This window comes from Peromyscus maniculatus, chromosome 1 (genome assembly GCF_049852395.1).
Source record: "Peromyscus maniculatus bairdii isolate BWxNUB_F1_BW_parent chromosome 1, HU_Pman_BW_mat_3.1, whole genome shotgun sequence".
Taxonomy (NCBI): domain Eukaryota; kingdom Metazoa; phylum Chordata; class Mammalia; order Rodentia; family Cricetidae; genus Peromyscus; species Peromyscus maniculatus.
Window position 1 is genome coordinate 159,720,490 of NC_134852.1, and position 7,129 is coordinate 159,727,618.

Genomic DNA, 7,129 nt, shown 5'->3' on the forward strand with positions numbered 1-7,129 from the left:
AGACAAGGTTCTGTTGAGGGGTTCTTTGAGGCCCACTAATCTCTGTGGTCCTGACTCCTGGGTCTCCTGCAAAGAGGCTGAGTTCTGATGAGTTTGGAAAGTTGGGGGAGAAAAAAAGGAGGGGAGAGCTCTCTTCATTTCCTGTGAACCTACATGGAGTGCCAGGCCCTACGCCAGATGCTGGGAGGACCAGAACAGTGGTAATTATCTAATCATTAACCAGACAGCTGAGGGCAGCAGAGGGGCTGGGCGTCTCCACCAGCCTCATGCCTATAAATACCATCTCAGATGACTCCTAGAATCCCAGCTCCATCTCAGAGCCTACTCCCACCTCCCAGGCATGTCTGACTAGCTGCCTCCTGACTTCTTCCCCTGGTGTCTGGCGGACACCCCAATATTGTCCTCCAGCCTGGTAGCCCCTCAATAGTGACATCACTAGCCCTCCAGTAGTTTTGTCTGGAAACTGAATGCATGTTTGATTTTTTTTTTCCCAGAGAGCTCTAGCTGTGTAGCCCCGGGGTGACTTTGAACTTGGACTCCTGCCTCAGTTTCCCAAGTGGTGGGACCACAGGCTTGAACTACCATCCCCAGCTTCCTTGAGTCTCTTCATTCACGCCTCACACCCAGTCCACGAGCAAGCCCCATAGCTAGAGGGACCTGGCACCTCCACCTCTGACTGCAATGAAGAAAAGTGTGTTGACTCCCTGATGTGGTAGCCAGAGTGAGAGGGGACAACGCTGTATGATACTTTTCAAGGTGCTCCCCAGCCTGTGCTCCCCGGTCATGTCTTGAGACTGGTGTGCAGCAGGGTAGGTGATGGATGGGGCCTCCTGTCTTTCCACCTTGGCCTTGGCGAACAGGAGCTGAGAACCTCCACAAGGAGGAGGGAGTCACATCATCTCTCAACTGGGAACCACTGCATGAGGAAGGAGCCTCAGTTTCTGGGATAACATCTCCGGACACTGGGATATGTGTACGAGTGTTCGTCGACTTGTATGTCTAGGTACCATGTGAATGCCTGGTGCCCATGAGTGACAGAAGAGAACATTAGATCCCCTTGAACTGGAGTTACAAGAGATTGTGAACTACCATGTGGGTGCTGGAAACCAAAACCAGGTCCTCTGTAAGAGCCTAAGTGCTCCTAACCACTGAGCCATCTCTTCAACCCTGTCTTAAGGCTAAAGCCTTTTTTAAAAGTTTTTTTGTTTGATTTTTTTTTTTTTTTTTTTTTTTTTTTTTTTTGGTTTTTCGAGACAGGGTTTCTCTGTGTAGCTTTGCGCCTTTCCTGGAGCTCACTTGGTAGCCCAGGCTGGCCTCGAACTCACAGAGATCCGCCTGGCTCTGCCTCCCGAGTGCTGGGATTAAAGGCATGCGCCACCAACGCCCGGCTGATTTTTTTTTTTTTAAGACAAGGTATCACTAAAGAGCCTTGCCTGGCCTGAAACTTGCTATATAGACTAGGTTGGTCTTAAACTCACAGAGATCCACCTGCCTCGGCCTCCCAAATACAGGGATTAAAGGTGTCACCATACCAGGCCTTATAGAAGTCTTTGAGACAGAATTTCTCATAGCCGAGGCTGGCCTCCAATTTCTGGTCCTTCTGCTTCTGCCTCCCAAGTGCTGGGATTACAGATGTGAGCTGCCACATCCGTCTCTAGCAGTTTATTTTATTATTCATTGTTTTGTGTGTGTGATATATGTGTGATATATGATGTGTGATAGAGCACACACGTGGAGATCAGAATTTGGTTCTCTTCTACCACCCTGGGTTTGGGGAATTGAATTCAAGTTGTCAGGCATTTGTGCTTTTACCTGCTGATCCTCCTGTCTCCACCTTCCTGTGCCAGGATTACAGGTGTGCAGCACCATGCCCAGCTCCTTTGGCCTTTTGAATTTTTTATCTCATCGGCTGGCAAACCTGCAGAGTGCTCCTTAAGCCACCTTACAATTTCATTTACTAAAGAAGAATGCAGTTCTTTGGATGAAAATATGCAGACCAAGGGCTGGAGGGCTGGCCCAATGGTTAAAGCGCTTGCTGCTCTTATAGGGAACCTGGGTCCCACTCCCATCATCCACATGGTAGCTTACAACTGTCTGTAACTCCAGTTCCGAGGGACTTAGTGCTCTCCTCTGGTCTCTGTGGGCAGCAAACGCTCACACAGTGCTCATATATGCATGCAGGCAAAGTACAAATTTAATAATAAAATTAAATAAATCAAACAAAATAAGCATTCGGGGTCAGCTACTAAAATGACTTGATGCACAAGCCTGGTGACCCAACTTCAGTCTTCACTCCTTGGAACCCACAGAAAAAGCCCGATGCCTCAACAAGGTGGGCAGGGGCTTGAGAGATGATTCTGTAGTTAAAATTACATACTGTTCCTGCAGAGAATGTCAGTTTGGTTCCCAGGTCCTGTGCCTGGCCTATTACAACTGCCTAGAACTCCAGCTTCAAGGGATCTGATGCCTCTGGCTTCTGTACGAACCTAAAAGTTATCCCTCCATAACATGCATACACATATGTACACATATATTTAAATATAAATATGGGCTGGAAAGATGCCATAGCAGTCAAGATCATGTACTGCTCTTGCAGAGAACCTGAGTTCAGTTCCTGGCTCCCATATCACAGGGCTCATACCACCTGTAATTCCAACTCTAGGAATTCTGATGTCTCTGGCCTCCTTGGGTACCTGCACACACACACACACACACACACACACACAGAAATAATAAACAAAAATAAAATAAAATAAGCATACCAGGAGAAGAATCAGCAAAGACACCAATGTTACCCTCAAGTCTCCACATGTAAGTGTACATGTGCACGTGCACCCACATACACGTAAGCCTACACACGTTTTAGCAGGTAGAGAGGTGTACACATACACCACACATATATGCAATAAATAAATGAATAAATATCTCCTCAATACCTTCCCATTTCATTTCTCAAGAAAAGAAAACATAAAATTATATATTATTATATAATCTTTGTTAATTTAAATTTTCTTCTTAGATATTTTACTTTATGTGTATGAGTGTTCCTGCTCACATGTATATCTGTACACTGCAATGTGTGCAGTGCCCACAGAGGCCAGAAGAGGGTGTTGAAACTGGAAATATGGACAGTTATAGATGTGAGCCACTGCCATGTGGGTGCTGGGAATTGAACCTGGGTCCTCTGCAAGAACAAGTGCTCTTAACATCTGAGCCATCTCTCCAGGCCCAAATATTATATAACCGTTTAAACCTCTGATTAATGTAAGTTCAAAATTCAGCAAAAACCAAGTCAAATATTTCAAGGCCAGACTGGTCTACACAGCAATTTCCAGGTCAACTGGGCAACACAGTGAGAATCCTGTCTCAACATACAAAAATTACTTAAAATTTTTTTTTTTTGTTCACTTTAAATCAACTGTCTCATAAACATCTACCTTCACCCAGGTGGCCTTAGGAGGCAGAGGACGGTAGTGACAGCCTCTCTCAGTCAGTTCCTCCCTGATCCAATGCCCCCTCCACTGGCTGAGTCACTCACTGACCCTGCTTTATTGTCTTGGGAAAGGCTCTTTCACTGGATGAGAAGCTCACTGTTTTGGCTAAGCTTGCTGACTAGTGAGCTTTCGAGGTCCATTTACAATGTTGGGGATTTGAATTTATGTCATTATGCTTGCAGAACAAGCATTCTTATCCTCTGAGCCATCTCCCTAGCCTCTTGTGTTTCATTTGAGACAAGGTCTCACTATGCAGCCCAGGTTGGCTTTGTACTCCCTATGACCTGTGTAGTTGAAGATGACATTGAATCCCTGATCTTTCTTCCTCTACCTCCCAATTGCCGAGATTATGGGCAAGCCTCACCACATCTGACTCTGGCCTCAAAGTAGCCTGTGTTTATTTTAGACATTGTTATATCCTTTTTTTTTTTTTAAATTGTCTCATTTATTTGTATGTGCCCATGTGCCATAACACACATGAAGGTCAGAAGACAACTTGCCGGAGTCAGTTTTCTCATCCATCATATGGGTCTGAGTCATCAAGTTTGGCAGTGAATATGTTTACCCACTGAGCAATCTTACTGGCGCCTCCTGGATGCTGGGGATTGAACTCAAGTCCTTTGTTTGCACAGTAAGAACTTTACTAAGTGACCCATCTCCTGGCCATTGGAATTGACTTATTCATTCTATTTCCTATTTTTTTTTTTTTTTTTTTGAGACAGGGTGTCTTTATGTATCCCTGGTTGTCCTAGAACTCCCTATATACACCAGCCTGGCCTAAAACTCACAGAAATCTGCCTACCCCTGCCTCCCACGTGGTGGGATTAAAGATGTGTCCATCACACCTGGCACTGGAACTGATTTCTTTTTTCCTTTTTTCATGTTTTTTTTTTTTTTTTTTTTTGAGATAGGTTTTTTCTATGTAGTCCTGGAATTCTTGCTGTAGACCAGGCTGGCTTCTAACTCACAGAGATCCACCTGCCTCTGTCACCCCCACTCAGCTGGAATTGATTTTTTGATTGCCCTGTCTTTGCATTATAGGGGTATCCCACTATGTCCAGTTTCTAAGTATCTATCTTCTTTCTTTCTTTCTGTGACAAGGTCTTTCTATGTTACTGTGTAAGTAAATGTCCTCCAAGATTGGAACATTCTGTCCTGCTGGGTCGCTCCTTAAGCAGGAAGGTAAACAACTCACAATAGCTCCAGGAAGTCCCTGAAACCGACCAGATTCACTAAACTCCTCCCTGCCAGTGTAAGCAATAAAAGCCAAGGGAAGCCAAGGGTCCTTCTCAAAGGAGCAGAGCCAACTGCAAAGAAAACTGAGTGTAAGTGTTACAGATCTGAAGAGCAATGTGTCCTGGAGCCAAGGAAGACCTCAAAGTCACATCCAACAACAAACCTTTCCCAGGATTTATTGGGAGAGACACAGGAGAGTGGCTGCTCTGCTCGAGAGAGAAGCAGCCAAGAACTGAGTAGGAGGCAGTCTTATATAGGATTTCATGCAGGGTGGGGTGGGGGTGGGGAGGTTTCCCAGGATGGCTTGGGGCAAGCTCAAAGATTGGTGGGATTCTGTGGCCTGATCTTGGGCTTTTTTCCCCCTATAAGGTGGAGCTTGGCCACCTGCCTCTTGAGGGGATGGAATCTACCTCTTAGACCAGTCTTGGGTGCAGGGACTGGCCACTTGTGAGCCTGGAGGGTGTTAAGCTTTAGCAGTGTAATCTAATGGTTGTTAGCAAGGTAGAGGGAATCAGGGAGAAGGGCAAGGCCTGCAGAGCCATGTTTGCCAGACCTATACTGGGTAGAGTCCCTTCAGAGGGGCTTACACTGAGGCCAGACCATCTGCCTGGAAGAAGCAGAAACCAGCCAAGCTGCCTAGAAGAGGTTTAGACCAACTGAGTCACTTGGAAGGGACACTCTCCAACCTGTTGAGCTGCCTGCAGGCTGTGTAACATGCTCCAAGTTCCTAACTTTTGTGAGCTGACTCCCATGCTGGGGTGTGTTGTTCGAATCTTAGATGGTCTTTTAATAAAAAAACCCAAAGCCAGATATGAGGGTGAAAGCTGAAAGATCAGAGAAGCAGAACAGTCAGCCACTAGTTCTTTCCTCTACAAAATCCTCAGCCTCAAGAGAGCGAGTTCCTGTTTCATCACGCCTTATATACCTTTCTCTGCCCTGCTATATTACTTCCTGGGATTAAAGGTGTGTGTGCTTCCCAAGCAAAGGCATGAGATCTCAAGTGCTGGGATTAAAGGTGTGTGCCACCACTGCCTGGCTCTGTTTCTAGTCTAGTGGTTGGCTCTGTCCTCTGATCCTCAGGCAAGTTATTAGGGTACACAATATATCACCACAGGGGTGGGCTTCAGTGATGCAACCGACTTTGTGGTCATGTCTGCTCCTGTAAGTGACCCCTCACCCATACTCCTGAATTAACCAATAAAACTCATGGGTTAACCAAGTTGGATTTTGGTGTTATCTGTGCTTTAGTCTGTCGTGGGCTCCCTACCTGGAGTGAGGAGATGTGCAGCTACTGTGTCCTCAGGAAGTTTTGTCACACAACACATTTAGTGTTGGCTGTCCTGGAACTCACTCTATAGACCAGGCTGGCCTCAAACTCACAGAGACTCTACCTGCCTCTGCTTCCTTTGTGTTGGGATCAAAGTGTGCCACTACACCAGCTCCAACTACTGTCTTTCAACTTAGTGAAATGTAGTTTTAAAAAAAATCTACTAAGCCGGGTGGTGGTGGCACACACCTTTAATCTTAGCACTCGGGAGGCAGAGGCAGGCAGATCTCTGTGAGTTCGAGGCCAGCCTGGTCTACAGAGCGAGATCCAGGACAGGCACCAAAACTACACAGAGAAACCCTGTCTCAAAAAAAACCCAAAAACAACAAAAAAAAATTTACTAGGGAATTTAATTACCTATGTTTATAATTGGCATTCATTTTGTAAGAAGAAGCTAATCTGCAGAACTTATGAGTTAATTAAATATTAATCAAAGAATAGCAAAGCAATTGTTCTTATTTTTATAAATATTGGTAGATTTATAAGTAGAAAATTAGCTTTGCAAGATGCATTTGGATGTTTAAGAAAAACTAGTTCTTTTTAAATGTCTACATTTTAATAAACAGCATTAATTTAAACACAAGCAGTGGTAGGAAGCACTCTGTGTATGAAAGCCTCTTTCCAACATTAAATCCTCAGTGACACCTTATACTGTGGCTTCACTAGAGGACTCAGCATTCCAGAGACTTCCAAACTTTTGCTTCTGCCCCCAACATACAGCTATTCCCATAATCCCAGTATTTGGGAGGTGGAGTCAGGAGGATCAGGGGTTTATTCTTTTTTGTTTGTTTGGTTTGGTTTGGTTTTTTCAGGTCAGTGTTTCTCTGTGTAGTTTTGGTACCTGTCCTGGATCTCGCTCTGTAGACCAAGCTGGCCTCGAACTCACAGAGATCTGCCTGGCTCTGCCTCCCAAGTGCTGGGATTAAAGGCATGTGCCACCATTGCCCGGCTGGATCAGGGTTTAAAGTCATCCTTCGCTACCTCTCTAGAGAATTCCAGAGCAGGGATTAGGATGTAGTTCAGTAGAGTGTTTGCCCATTGTACAGAAAGCCTTAGGTTTTATCCTAAGCAC